Consider the following 16,325-nt stretch of genomic DNA (forward strand, 5'->3'; position numbering starts at 1 on the left):
CCATTTGAAACAATCGCCTTTTTCACGGCTGAGTACACGTCTTGTGAATGTAGTGGGGTCTCAAACAGAACTGTTATAATTGGTAGTTGGCCTACATGTAGTCTTCGGCAGTACTTTTAGGTATTAAAAACCTAACAACTTGTTCACTTTTTAACGTTTAATGGATTATTAGAACAATCCCCAGGTCAACCTGGTAGAGCGAAGTTTGTCACTTTTTGAAACACATTTGGACAGGAATCAAGATTTGTCAATATCAAACATTATAAGTATGAAGTATTAGAAAAAGAAGTTGGACAATACAATCAAGGATAGGTACAAGTAGTTCACTGTTCTGCAGAGTTAATCCTGGAAGAATGCGGTTAATGTGCAATTTACTGAAAGCGATGTCCTCAATTTTTCTCGAATTTCTCTTTTTTGCACGATTGTAATGTCAAATACATGATGTGAAATACTAGGCCTGAAGTAAGAGTTTTTATAAGCCCCTGGATCCCGGGGTTTATTTGGCAGGCTCGGAGTACGAGATTTAATTCATACGCGTATGATCAAAACTTGTCGAACTAAGTCGAACTTGATTGATAGCTGAAAAGTTCTGTTGCTCGCGTGAATCGTTAACGTATAGCATAAACTATATGCGTATATTACTACGCATCTTTATATCTTTATTGTGTTCATGAACGTCATATTTATACGACCCTGCTTGAAGCTACGGGATCCGGATGTTCAGCCGATCGACCTCATTACGATCAACGGACTGAGACACACATTGGGTTATTCCATTTAAAATCCACACTACCCATGTGGAAGATTTTGGAAATATCTTTCACAGGGGGAGTAATCCGCCGGAGTATGAATTTCCAATGGAATTAACGCATTAGCAGCTCTATTTGTAACTCATCCTCCCTCAGTGGAAGATTCAGATTGAATCTTTCTCAGAGGGTGTATGAAATTCAAATGGAGCTGCCAGAGCAACCAGTTGGACAACCGTATCTTAAAACATTAATAATTATGGAGATTATCCAAAGCTACAATATGATATAAGCTTTCGGCTTCAGTTTTTAACCGACGTACCAAATTTGTATTCGCCTTTTCACATAGCCCACCCCTCCTATTTTAACAACCAAAAATTCAATTTTCATCAAATAACTTTTATTTTGTAGCCTAGATGTAAGAGTACAATCATGGAAAGATTCGAGCCAGGAATACCAACTTGGTGTGGGGAACAAAGACAAAGACAAGATAAAACTAATGCAGTATGTAAACCAGAATGGTGTACACTGTACAAAGTTAACAAGTTGGTATACCTGGCTCGAATCTTTTTGTTTTTATATATTCTAGGTATCTTCTTGTATCATCCTTTGATCCTTGGTTTTTTTGTACCTTGTCCGTTGGAGGCACCATTACCTACTTAGTATAATCATGGGTAATTTCAATATCATGGCACGTAAGATAACAGAGATGTGATGATGGAGGTAGAACTTTTTGAATGACCCTCGTAGTATGCCTTTCCTTTAAAATCAGCGAAAGCTATCGTGATGGGCTTTGATATTGGGGCAGTAAGCAGATTACAGATCAAAATCCCTTTGATACGGTTTTCTTTCGATTTCTTCTCCAGAAAGTGTCTCAATGAGCTATTCCAGTTGAACTCCACACACCCCCTACGGAAGACATGACTTATATCTCCCATACAGGGGGTGTAGATTTCAAATGGAGTCACCCATTCAGGTAACCTCATTTTAAATTCACACTGCTTGTGTGGAAGATTAAGGTCATTTCTTCCATAGGAGATATTTTATATGGATTTAAACGGGAAAGCCCAATAAACAGATAAGACCTACATTATCATGACACGCATATTCATATATATATGTGTCAAAAAAGCCACAAAAAAAAAGAAAAAAAGATTAGCTTTAAAGTCTAACCTTGAGATATTTGAACGATTCTTGACAACATAAATCTCTGAAAAAGCTGATTAAATCTAACATTATCCTCTAGTAAACGCCAACTAAAACCCCAGAATTTAACAAAAGATAATCTAAATTGCAGGAACCAATTATTTTATTCAGCGTTTTGACAGTCAACCCAGAACTTCAATACTGTCAAATTTAGTCACGTAAAGGTGCTATGTAGGTTTCTATCCCCTAATCAATAGGCTCCAGCTATAAGACCGACTTTTTTTTCAACAAAAAAAGAAGAAAGTAAATACATGACAAAATACAAATAATGTCAGCAGTTTGATATGTATAAAAAAGTTTTAAAAGCGAACTGTTGTAAACTGCTTATCCAGAACAAAAGCCTGTGTAGTAAAATTCAAAGGTTTTAGTGGCCTGAGCTTTTGATCCTAACAGAGTATTTGCCTTTGATATAGATTGTACTAGAATAGAAAGTTTAGGAGACTAAACAAAGGGCACACACAAATTGTTTCTGAGGCATCAAAAAACAAAACGTCGCTAAAGTTTGGGAATTCTTTCTTTCAGTCTGGTCTTTCTGTTCTTGTAAACTCTAAATTATGGATTTTTAAATAACATTTAAAAATGCTATTTGTTGTTAAAATAGGTTTTTGCTTTCAAACAGTTTACCGATTATGGTTCGTTTGATTATCAACCAAGTCTGTGGAGTTTTCAAAATCATTTTACAAATTAACTGAACGTTTTTCAGTGGACAAATGAAATTATATTGCTTTTTTTTTTTTTGTGTGGGGTTATTGTTCATGCCTAAGTAGAGCAGTAAAGCTTCACCTGCAGTAACTAGTTAAACTATGCTGGAAGGTGACATTTCACTTGAAACTTGTTTGCCTGTGTGCAAATAAACTACACTATAAGAGTTTTTACGTGGCATATTTCCACAGTCAGATTCAGTTTCCTATAAACTGTGCTAGGGAAACTGCTGTGATGAAGGTGTATTTAGGACGCCAACTGTGTGGACGCAATACTATGAGCGTTATTATTTGAAATTAATTTATTCGAGCACTTTAATAACGTTTCTGCAGAACAATCAGTTATCGCATGTTGCTTTTTGACTATAAAATGTCCAGCGAAACCAAACAGAATGCAATTACCATAATTACATACTTTTGTCCGACTCGTATCTTAACTTGCGGCAGCGCTTTTGAACTTTAGAGAAGCATTTAGATCTAAACACCAAGCATTATTAATCACAGTTTTCTCATCAAATGATAGTCATTAACTGTGTCTAACATTTAAAATGTTTGTACCAATTGGCAATTTCCCGTTCACAGACGAAGTTAATAATGCCCTGTATTGTGATAATAGTTAAGTCAATATACAAATTAATATACGTACATATTACGACTGATTAATAACGTTGCACGAGCACACCAGTAGACTTTCGTGCGATTTTTTTATTAACAACATTTTTTTATCATCAACAATTTTTATCATCAACATTTTTTATCATCAACATTTTTCATCATCATAATGTCGGCATTTTCATTATACAAACTGTGTTCATCCCCTTAAGATATTTTATTTAAAAAAATGCAATTTCTGGAATTTGGCCCAGCAAACACAAAACTTTTTTGACATCATTCGCAAAAGGTTATAAAAGGTTGCCAGAAAACGTTTAAAATGTCGGGTTATATAAAGGGCATATAAAGGGTATAAAACGTTTTCATAACATTAAAGAACATTTTTGTGATAACCTACTGCAACTACTTTAACATAGTGTTATTTAAGTGTTGACAAAATATTTGGAAAAAATGTTTGCAATTAATATTTTACAATAACATTTTGAAAACATTTTAAAAATATTGTTATAGTGTGTTTTCATACAAAACATTTTAAAACGTTTTCATAACCTTTATATAACCCGACATTTAATGTTATCAAAATGTTTTTACCTAAACCAAAACCCAAAATATGACTTGTTAAAAACGTTTTTGTGTTTGCTGGGGGTTAGGATTTATTATTATAAAAGAAAGCTATTAACACTTTGTTAAATATATACCAAAACGAAAGTTTCTCGTATACTTTTGAACCATTCAGAAAATAGAATATAAAACTATGTCAAAAGCAACGAGGGATTAGAATAAATAAATCGGAATAAATAAATTTGAACAACATTCTATGAAAGTAAAAAACAAACATTGTCTTCCAGATAAAGCAATAACTTATGCATACCTGACATTCAGATTGCTAATTCTTCACTTCATTTGAAATGGGCTATTCCAGTTGAAATACAACCCTTATGGAAGACATTACCTTAATCTCCATCACATATTTCAAACGGAGTCGCCCATTCATGCAACCCTATCTGAAATTCACACTCCCTGTGTGGGAGATTGAGGTCATGTCTTCCATAGAGGGTGTATGGATTTCAACTGGAATAGCCCACTAATTAACATTAACCCACTTCACATAATATTGCGATGTCATTGATATTTAAAATGTGAAACGATATTTTCATGATTAATATTTTAGTTAATTAAAGAGTAACAACCGCAAATGAACTTGAAGCATATTATATAAAAAAAGAGAAAGAAAGAAACAATAATACGGAAGTAAACCTCGTATTTTGCACAACTGTGACAATTATTTCAGCGTTTAAATATTTTAAAAGTATGTTCTGGCTCACGGGATATACACATAATTATCACAACAAATGGGGTTACTTACTTTAGAAAGCAAAATGCTGCTAAAATCTGCATGCAATTATTGTGTTCCTGAACCCAACGTCTGTTGCACTAGGAATAGCCACTGATATCTAGAGATTTTTTTCCATATAACTCAGGCTTTGTCCAGACTCAGAGGTTTTATGCCTAGGAATGTACAGACATCCAAAACAAAAGTAAAGTTGTCCTGGTTTTGCCAGACTTGTCCAGAACGTGGATTAGCCTTCTTGTCATATCACACCACATGTTAACGGAACAATCTAATGTATTGTGTGTGTGGACAAATCAAGTAAATGGCTTGAAAATAAGTCAATCATTGGATGGCCACAAAGCTACTGATTCAAAACCTCTTTTTTGATTGTACGTACACATTGACTGCTCAGTTCCAGAAGAGGGTAAGTGTAATAGCTGCCCTGTGAACTTTTGACAATGCACACACAATATAATGTGCTCATATACACACGGCAGCTATTGTACTTTCCCACTTCTGGCACTGAGCAGTTGATATTATTGGGCTAGCGGTTCATGCATGTCGACTGCTCAGTGCCAGAAGTGGGTAAGTGCAATACCTGGCCTTGTAAAAATTGAGCAATTTAGCACACAGTGACTATTGTACTCATTTACACATGGCATGACAGCTATTGCACTTACCCACTTCTGGCGCTGAGCAGTCGATGTATGAGATGTTAATCCTGTCATAATAGCTTCTAATGCTTCCAATTACCTGATCTCCAGGCCATGCATTTCTTTATCCCCTACTACAATAGCTTTAATGCTTGTTTGCCATGGCATTTCAATGTAACAATCCTACATCCATGTTTTGGACATGTGTGGGCAACCCTGGGTCCAGTGGGCCCTGGGCGCTACAGGGGGCAAATTCCCCCTTTTGCCCCCTCCCCCGGCCCCGAAAGAAATTCTGGCGCGGCCACTGCCTGCGTCAGATCTGGACAATTATGCTTTGATTTTGGATGCTTGTACATTCCTGGGCACAAAACCCTTAAGGTAATCCCCTGTCTGCGCAAAGCCTGGGCAGACATGGATACAAACTCCTTCGCACTGGACATTGGCTGCTCTTAGTGTTGGAGTAATGTATTTTGGTCGATACAATACCGCAAATGGGATGAGAAACAAACCCGAAATAAATCATCAGATTTCCTGCTCAGGGAAGTAACTGAAAGGGGAGGGGGGGGGGCAAAGGGAAACTGGCTCCTCGGAAAATAAATTGCAATTAAAATTTGCCCAGAAAGGATGAAAGAGTATGTTAAAAGCAGTACTTTCTGTTACCTGTTTCTAAACGACTAGGTCAGCAGATCCCTGCCCTTCAGAATGGAAATGATAGATAATGTTACTCTCAACATTGAAGTATACTACAAATCGTAATCCTACACTTTAATCATAATCCTATTGAAGGTTGAAGCCACCAGGGAACTACTCTAATTCTAAAGTCTTAAATGTTGATTTCACAGATTAATATATAAATAAACAGATTGGAATTTCCCATGCCTGCGTCCTCTAAGTGTACTCGAATTCATTTGACGCCGCGCCGGTACAGCGTTCAGACCTGGCGACATCGCACGACGGGTTTTTTTTTTTGTGTGTGTGTGTGTGGGGGGGGTGTACGCACGCGCCATTTGCGCTATTTTTGAGTTTGCTCACGCGGTACCTGACGATCCCAATGGGCAACATGCCATGTTCTAAGGTATGGTTCAATCTGATACTGTTGGTTATCCTTTTTAGTCTATGTATTTTCACGTACAATCACTAGACTGCCATGCTAATAGCATTGTTACGATATTGTCGCAACAAAAACCTGACCACCATTAAATATTTCAATTGAAAGTGTTATACTTACTTTTAAAAGGGAAATCCATTTTAAGACTCTTGTAGAGCCTTAAAATAAACAACTTTCCATTTAAAAAGAATATACGGTCATTAGTTTCTGAATGATTTCGTACCAGCTTCCATTTAAAAAGAATATGCGGTCATTAGTTTCTGAATGATTTCGGTACCAGCTACCATGACTACATTCAAAATTAGTTTCTGAATGATTTCGGTACCAGCTACCATGACTACATTCAAAATTAGTTTCTGAATGATTTCGGTACCAGCTACCATGACTACATTCAAAATTGGCGCCTAACGTTGGGCTTAATTTTTCATTAAGCCTTTCTACCTCTTTTCAAAGACTTTTAAAAGGAAAGTTCATTTAAGACTCTTGTAGAGCCTTAAAATAAACAAATTTCCTTTTAAGCCTTAAAATAAACAACTTTCCATTTAAAAAGAATATACGGTCATTAGTTTCTGAATGATTTCGGTACCAGCTACCATGACTACATTCAAAATTGGCGCCCAGCGTGGGGCTTAATTTATCATAAAGCTTTTCTAGCTCTTTTCAAAGGCAGTTCATGAAAATAAAAATGACATGCTTTCTTAAATTTGTTCACATGAAATCCGTGCTACTTTTCACATAAAATGATCTGCAGAACCGTGTTTTGGAATGACGCGACGCAAGCTTAACATGCTTGTGTTTTGAAAATCCTTACGGAGATGGATATAGATGGCACTGCTGTACCCAATTCAATAAACTCTTCCCATAAGCTGAGAGAAATAAAGGCAATGGGTAGTATTACACTGCGCCAGACTGATGTAGCTACAGCTGGTATACGAGGCTGCATTGGCAAACATATCCATGCCCAATGCCTGCTCAGCTAGCCCAGCTCAATCTTTTTAATTAAGTATTTCTTGACTTGTTGATAGTAAACCTGTAGCACAGGTCTGTGATAGATTTTGTTTGCATTAGATAATTGTCCTTGAAATAGAACAAAAACTTTAATTGATCTTCTGATTTTGGTATGGTATGCTCTATTGTGTGTAGAAGGCTGTATTATCAAAATGAAGTGATTTTCCTTTGAAATATTCTTAGCTAAATAAGATAACGAGATTTTCCGCAAGGCGTTATAAGGCGTTATTTTGATCACGTCGTACAATTAGAGGTCTTTCAAAGTCTTCGAATGTTGACAGCGCTGAATCACTTGTCAACTGCGATATTTGTGAAAATATAATGATTTGATCAATCTGCCATCAATTCATCTTGTCAAATCCTTCTTTCTTACTAATGTTCTTTTTATTCTTTCTCTTCTTCTTCCTTTTGTTCCTCATCTTCGTCATTTGTCTTTCTCTTCTTTTTCTCTCCCTGTGCAGTAACAAAAATAACATGTATATCGTCCCCACCCTCACCGATTTTTGGAGATTTTCAAATATTTTTGTTATTTTTCTTATTTGCACCCTTACTTAATTTCTAAAATTGTTGTGATGAAAAGACATGTTCAGAAGTTCTTGGTTGTCATTTATAAACACATTGCAAACACTTTCTTCAATCTAGGGGTAGGGCTTTGGAGAAATAACAAAAATATCTGGGGCCTCCCCGATTTGATGATGTGTTGACAAACGCTTTGCAATTGCAATATTACACAGAAATGAATGATAAAAATATAACACAATAACAAATAATAAGGACCTCCCTTACCGATTTTTGAAAAAGTCTGGACGATATACATGTTATTTTTGTTACTTGGCCTAAAAGGGTATCACAGGGCATAGAAAATGCATCTTCTATTGATTACAAAACAAAGTGTGTATGGATAATGTTTTGTGTTGCATCATGCTCTAATGTCTTTCCCCCCTTACAATTCATGTTTCACCCTTATTTCATCATATCCTTTGTCACATTCTATATTTCATTTACTTTCTGTCCTTCTTATTTTGCGTATTATTTTTTATTCTAGTTCTTCATTTTCTTCGCTCTATCTCTTCCTCTTCGTCCTTTTCTCATTCCTCTACCTCTTCATACTAAGCGGTATCGCAAGACACGGAACATGTACTTTGTATCGGTTACAATATGTGGTGTGCAAAATCAGTCTGAAGTCGGACATATTCAATTTTCAGTTTATTATAAGATTGTAAACAGCATTTGCAAAGCTACATTTTGCAAACAAAAAAACCCAACTAGTTCAAATAGATCGGTCTAGAGATGGTACTCAGGTAATAAACCAAACCAAAGAAAATTAATCAATGTAGTTCCAGTTTATTCTCTTTATTAGTGTTCATATTAAGTGAGAAAATTGACATTACACATTACGTCATTTAGGGGTCCGTTTTAGTGTCTTACGCCATTTAGGGGGTAAATTTTTTAATATCTTAAGAGGTGAAATTTGCTACCCCGAATACACCATTTAGGGTCGAATTTTGAGATGCTGTGACAAGCATGGGTATACCACTTTAGTATGCGAGTGAACCCACGGGCTAATGCTATTTGCTCTGTTTCGTTTCTTCTTTGTATTTGTCATATTTTTCTCTTGTTCCTTCTGTTCATCTCCCTCCTCCTATTCTAACTCTTCTTCTTCTTCTTCTTCTTCTTCTTCTTTTTCTTCTTCTTCTTCTTCTTCTTCTTCTTGTCCTTCTTCTTCCTCTTACGTCTGCTTCCGTCTCATTTACTCGTGTTTTTTATTCTTCCTCTTTGTTTCCCTTTTTCAATCTCACCTTTCCTCGTACATATTCAACTGCGCATAACATCGACGCCATTACGAAATTATTTCCCCGCCATGTTACAATAATATCTCATATACTGCGGCATTGATGCAAAATTCTGACCCAAAAATTGTCAGTAGCCCCTGAAGTTCCGTATCTACGCAGTTGTGACATACAAATAAGTTGTTTATCACCAGGCGATACAGTTAACCGCACAATCACCACCGTGGCTATATTTTTTACCTCGCTATCCTCCGAAAATAGCCCTAACCCGTATGAGTTGATGAGAGAACTTCCGCGCTATAGGTATAACACTATCATAGATAAAGTCAATAATCTTTTAGGGCAACGAAGGAAACGACTACCATTTTATTACAAAGTTACCTTGGGTTAAAACTCATCGATCACAACCAACCTGGTAGCATGGAAGGATCTTCAAATACAAAAGTAGTATCACTTACACGACAAGATTTGCTTGATCCAACCGACGGGCAACAACAAGGTTCCATATTAGATTTGTGTCTTATTTGACAGGATTGTTAAATTACTTCTTCAACTCTACGATGTATGACATTTACTCAAGACCTAGCGAACGATTAAGGAGTATAACTTACCATCAAGAGCACACTTATTGTTAAATAAACTTTGCTCTTTAATCGTCGGACAAGACTATAGCAGGCTTAAAGAAAGTAGTTCAAAATAGTTCTGTACATAATTTGACTTTTCTGATCGAGCTTTTCTTTTTACAACATGCAGCTTATAACCAAAACCTCTTATTGTTATATCATGTGTCACAGACTGTGTTACTTATGTTATTGCGAATGACAAAGTGCTTTTTATGTTCTCATCTAAGTGTATAATTACTATTATCTCACTGTTAATGTATTCTTGACAACAATCAATTTTGAATGACTAATACGCTGTTGATCATAATTTTATAGACTTGGTTGCTTTGCTGAAGTCATGTTGGGTATTTTAAAAGCTATTTCGTGAAGCTAAAATCACCTCGATAATTTTTGGAAAATTTGACTTTTTCTTTTCTCACGTGTATTACTAAAGTGCTGGTTTATTGGTCACATCTCGTCGGAGCAGGCGCGAACGAATCAAAACCTATTATGTGCATGTATTAATTAATCGATTTTAAATTCTGTACCACAACTATCATGACTATCAGTTAACATTTAATAAAATTGGGGTGATGATGATCATTGACCGTTATGACCATGAATTAGAAATCGTATTTCTTGAGCCTTACTCGCCAAATTGTGGTTTTGTTAAGTTAACTCCACATTACCAATCTACGTGTACCCAAGTCATTACCCAAGTTATTACCCAATCAGGGACTAAGTTTATTAACAGTACTCATTGGTGCCATTGAAATTGTCAGGCAAATTCAGACCCGGGTACCTAGCGGCTATCCGAGAACCCGTCCGAATATCCCAACCTTAGTTTCCTTGACGAGTCGGTACATAGCGTTATGAATTTGGCAGAGTAAACGGCGTTTGAACATTTTGGCACCATTCCATCGGGCCTACAAAAAATTGGGAGCATTTATGACCAATCATTTGAAATGTAAAGCAAATGAGCAGCATTTATTTGTCCCATTGCCTACCAATTGCCTTTGACGCCTTCAAGCAAACTGGCTAGTTACGTAACCGTAACACATGTTACGTCAAATTTACGTCATGTCGAAGGTCTTGCAATAACGCATACCAAGGTCATTAGATTGCACATTAAACATCGTCCAAGTAATGCATACTAAATCAATACATTTAAACGAACCAATTTCCTGATCAGATATTAAACATAGTAACAGCCGATTACTACTACTAACTAGTATTAGCTGTAAAAGTGAAACAGTATTCAGTGTTTAGGCAAGGGGCCCCGTGTTAGACCAGCTTCGGCTGAATCGGGCTACTTTGGGTAAAAATAAATAAATAAATATATACTCTTGGTTGCCCATTATTATGCTTAGCCTACTTCAAAATAATTCAATTCATATTCTTAATTAATTAATTAATTATCAACATGATAACCAAATACTTTGGTAACCACTCTTCATTAACATAAATAAAATTATCATTGAGCACACTTAAATCTGGAAGCAATGCCGAGCAAACACAAAACATTTTGACAGAAAACGTTTATAAAACGTTTTCATAACAATCAAAAACGTTTTTTGATAACTTACTGCAAATATTCTAAAATAATGTTATTTAATTGTTGACAAAATATTTGGCAAAAAATGTTTGCCAAAAATATTTTACAATAACATTTTGAAAACATTTTAAAATATTTTTGTAATGTATTTCATAGAAAACGTTTATATAACCGGACATTTAGTGTTATTAAAAAGTTTCAATCAAAACAAAAAATACAAAATAATACCTGTTAAAAACGTTTTGAAAAGTTTTGTGTTTGCCGGTAGATATAATGTGGATAACCCTGATAGAACTGCGAAGGCAGTGTGTTGTTCCAAATCACCCAAGGTTTCCATTCGACATAAAAAAAAGCGCATACGCCCAAACGACTTGAGTTAATCGTAGTTCCACTCTTTGCGCTCATTTTAGTGCGCCATATTCCGTCGGGGGTAAGGCCAACCGTCAAAAATTACCATGGAGTTGGTAATTAAGGCCCACCATAAGAATCTACAGTAAAATCCATGATTTTCATTTTGCTCAAGTTATTGCAGCCATATCAACTTTTTAACTTGTCATTTCCTTTCATATTTAGGTGAAAATTCGGTGAAAATCGTAGAATTTTTAGTCGAAAATCAATTTTACCTATACTTGTAAACGTCCAGAATTTTCTAATTTTGCGAGGGTGCATGCACTCACATGATGTCATAGCCTGATTTTATTTTGGTGTCACTGGATAGAGGAGACCCAAAGCTATACATTGATATATTATAAAGTAATCTGTAATAATGTTAAAACAAAACAAATCACAGGACGTACAAAATGTATGATTTGAATCTTGTAATCTTTATTTTATGCTGTCCCAATATACAAATCACTTATTATTGATAGATGATTTGCTTACAAGCACGAACCCAGCAAACACAAAAACGTTTTAAAAACGTTTTAAATAAGTTATACTTTGGCTTTTGGTTTAGGTAAAAACGTTTTAATAACATTAAAATGTCGGGTTATATAAAGGTCATGATAACGTTTTAAAACGTTTTGTATGAAAACACACTGCAACAATATTTTTAAATGTTTTCAAAAATGTTATTGTAAACTATTTTTACAAACATTTTGCCAAATATTGTGTCAATACTTAAATAACATTATGTTAAAATATTTGAACCCAGCAAACACAGAAATGTTCTTAAAATGTTTTGTTTTTTCAAAACCTTTTAATAACATTTAAATGTCGGGTTATATAAAGGTCATTAAAACGTTTTTAAAACTTTATTGAAAATATTTTGGGCAAACATTTGTCGCAAAATATTTTTTCAACCCCAAAATAACATTTTGTTTAGAATGTTTGGTATCAAGTTTTCAAGAATGTTTTTGGAATGTTATTAAAACATTTTTATACCCATTATATAACCCGACATTTAAACGTTTTCTGACGACCTTTTATAACCTTTTGCGAATGATGTCGAAAACCTTTTGTGTTTGCTGGGAATAACCTTAATCGGTAATTGTATCTGTCGACTACAAATCACGGTCTTCTTTAATGATTTGAGCCGGGGTTTTGAATGGGAAAATGGAACAATAAAAAAGTAACAATATTTTTTTGGACAAATTTCAGGCATGACTATTTACTACTGTGCATGAATTGTGTTTTGAGCTCCGGAGATTTGAGAAAAAAACTTTTAAATTAATGGGACCAAATAAAGTGTCATTAAAAATGCTCTCTATTTAAATTGCTTAAGTAAAACAGTTCAGATGGTGTTGAGGGTACCCCATATAAAGAAATTCCAATAGTATGGCATTTTCCCACAAGATGCGTGTTACAGAAAATGCTTTAAAGAGTGATGACTCGGCCCTATCTTCATCGTCATACTGATAAAATGGTCGCGACCGTAACGGAGGTTATTTATTACCAGAACGCAACAATAGCCCGAAGAGATATAGAATATATTGATATGTTGCCATCCAAAATTAAAGTAGAATCTGGTTGGGAACACAATCATGTTTTGATTATTAACAAGCCTTAGATAATGTTTCGCATACAATGTATTGAAAAATGGCCAAGATATGTTTCGTATCATGTTAGTTTAGATTTGTTACATTGGGTTATGCCAGTTGAAATCCACACTACCCCTGTGGAAGATTTTGGAAATATGTTCCACAGTGGGAATATGTTTTTCAAATGTAATTGGTCAGGGTTGGTCATTTTGAAACCCATACTCCCCCTGTATTATGGCTTTACCTATATCTTCCACAACTGGAGTGAGTATTTCAAATGGAAGTTACCCAATTGTCTATTCTATTCAAAACTCATACACCCTCTGTGGAAGACTTTAGCTAAATCATCCGCAGGGGTAGTGTGTATATTAAATGGAATATAGAGAACCGCCGATATCTCATCATAAACCATCTCATCTTATCTTGTCTTAAGTTGTCTTATCTGAGCTTACCTTATCTCATATTACTTATAAATATCAAAGGTATATTTTAAAACTGGTCAACAACACTCACTTTTTTGAACCGAATATTTCAGAGAAACCATTCTGAGTCATCAAAGGACAAAAAAGACATTGTCAACACCACCATGACCACTGGTTAATCATCAGTCAATGTCCTTTTTGTCCTTTGATGACGGAGAAAGGTTTCTCTGAAATATTCGGTGACATTACATCAGCTTATCTCCTTGTCTTGGCTCATCCTACCCGATCTCGTTTCATCTAATCTGATCTTATCTAATCTTCACCTTTCCCATCTTATCATCACTTGCCTTACCTGATCTAATAATGACCTAATCAGCTGAGTTAATTTGTGTTAGTAAAATAATTATTGAAGTTCAATTTCGATCCAAACAAAATGAGTGTATAATTCTCTTCCTTTGTTTCCATTTGCTGTAACTTGTAACTTTTACTTTTTGGTATCATGTTTAAGTGCATTTGTTAATTTAAGTAATCCGTGCAACTTGTTGGACATAATTTATTATGAAACAGACATTCTTTTGGTATCCCTCTGGTATCTCCTTTCTGAATGGCTTTAGGGTGATAATGCTGGCTGTTGGTCGGCCGGTCGACTGAGTCGTTTGCCAGCTTCTACTGCAGCTGAATGACCTCATGAGAGCCGTGTCTGAAGGCGCAATTCAATCGATACGACAATCTCATACTCGCTTGGTCACGTTCTGCGATACATGGGCTTATTTGCATGCCAAATTTTGTTTTGTTTTTCTGAATATTGTTCATTTGTTACTGATGCACAGTCAAAAAGATTTTTAAATGATAGAATAAAACGTGCTTTGAAAATGATTATAAGCAGTGGCGTAGCCAGTGAGGGGGCCTCGTCATGGCCGTTGGTTCATGTAAGGCCGTTGGTAGACGGAAGGCGTAGTTGAAAAAAAATGGGTTAACAATAGACTATTTTTTACCCAGGGAGACAGAAAAAAGGGGAGAATTGTATAAAAACAAATGATGAAAACTTGATGAAATTGAATTTTACATAAAAATTTTGTGTTTTTATGTTGGTACCGTTATATATCCTTTTTTTTTGCTCTTCACTTTTTCAAACCATGCAAAAAATTTTGGGTCAACAAATCACAACTTCCGTCGGCAAAAATATTTCCGTCGGTACATTTACAAGTTGTGCTCCTCGGTTCCAAAATCCTGGCTACGCTACTGATTATGAGCTATACTTAATATCTTTTTCAAACCATCCCAAAAAATATTGGGTCAATATTTTCGGGTTGTTGATGAAGGGGCGGTAAAATTCACCTTTTCTCCAGCACCCGGGTATGAGCAGCCTGGGGACGCCACTGTAAAACGGCAAATTGTTGTTTCAATGTTTGAAAAGTTTGTCCGAGATACGTTTTCGGTGCTCACGTGCAGTAATAGTCAAATGCATAATAAAAGTTTGAACTAATTTGATTAGTACAAGTCGGGAAATACTGGTTTGATGGAACGGACTCCTAATACTATTACTAATCAAGGATTCTGGTCGGCAAGTACACCTTCTATTGACCCACATTAGATTACGTTATGTCGATAACACAAATGTGGTTCAAGTTTCTATCTTGGCAATCAACGCCAAGGCATTTGATTTCTTTATCGCTTAAAACCACTGTCCTCTTTCTTTAGGAGCTAAATAAATCAACAGTGATTACCAAGAGGGAATATAACAAACATGAGTTTAAATTCTAGTTTGTTTTTCTCAGTGAGATTTAAAATCAAAAGTTTATAACAACTTATTACCTGAGACTTTAGTAGACTACGTATATGACTGGACTTGGAACTCAACGAGACTTACATATTCTTTATTTACGGTCTATTTCTGTCAATGTTTTTTTACATTTTAATAGGCCAAATAAAAAATAAACATGTTTCACGTCCCCTCAGTTCAGTTGTAACTTTTCAAAAATATGTCTAGTCTAGGACTAGAATATTAAAGAGATCATGTCTCAAATGTCAGTTTGCCATGACCAACACTGAGCCTCTTGTCCACTACGCAAAGAATCACCAACTGAGATTCCTGGGCCATATCTTTCATGTCTTTGGTCTACAGAAGAGGAACCTGCTAGAAGGTTCCAACTCATGGTAAAAGAAGACCAGGATGCTCATGTTCCTCTTATGCAACTTACATTCAATGTGTACTACTAGGGTATGATGGAGGCAGATTAGATAGCCCTTGTCAAAGAGCACTGTGCATGGAGAAATCTTATGATCGCCTGCTCCGCAGCCTAAGGATGATGATGATGATAATGATGATGATGAATTAGAAATTGGAAATGACTCCAAATGCCTTACCTCCACATAACTGGAGGTAAATGTTAACATTTTAGGATCACCATTAATGCTGGTTTCATACTACCCTGCCGCTTGCCGCTGAGCGGCGTGGCGCACGCGTATTGCAGACAAACAGACACAATCAAGGCTTGTCATTGGTTGAAACGCCCTGCCGCTTGACGCAGCGGTAAGCGGCAGGAAAGTATGCTGGAGGCTTAAGTTTGTTAATATAGAAAACCTGAAAACAGAAACCAAAAGCATTGT

The 16,325-nt window shown here is 35.7% G+C and overlaps 1 protein-coding gene across 3 annotated transcripts in view; it reads left to right on the forward strand.

The window, feature by feature from the left end:
- The window catches only part of LOC140168117 (sodium-dependent dopamine transporter-like), a 98,202-nt gene that overhangs the window by 62,060 nt on the left and 19,817 nt on the right, over positions 1–16,325 (forward strand). The window lies entirely within an intron of this gene.

Source organism: Amphiura filiformis, chromosome 13, assembly GCF_039555335.1.
Source record: "Amphiura filiformis chromosome 13, Afil_fr2py, whole genome shotgun sequence".
Classification (NCBI taxonomy): Eukaryota; Metazoa; Echinodermata; class Ophiuroidea; order Amphilepidida; family Amphiuridae; genus Amphiura; species Amphiura filiformis.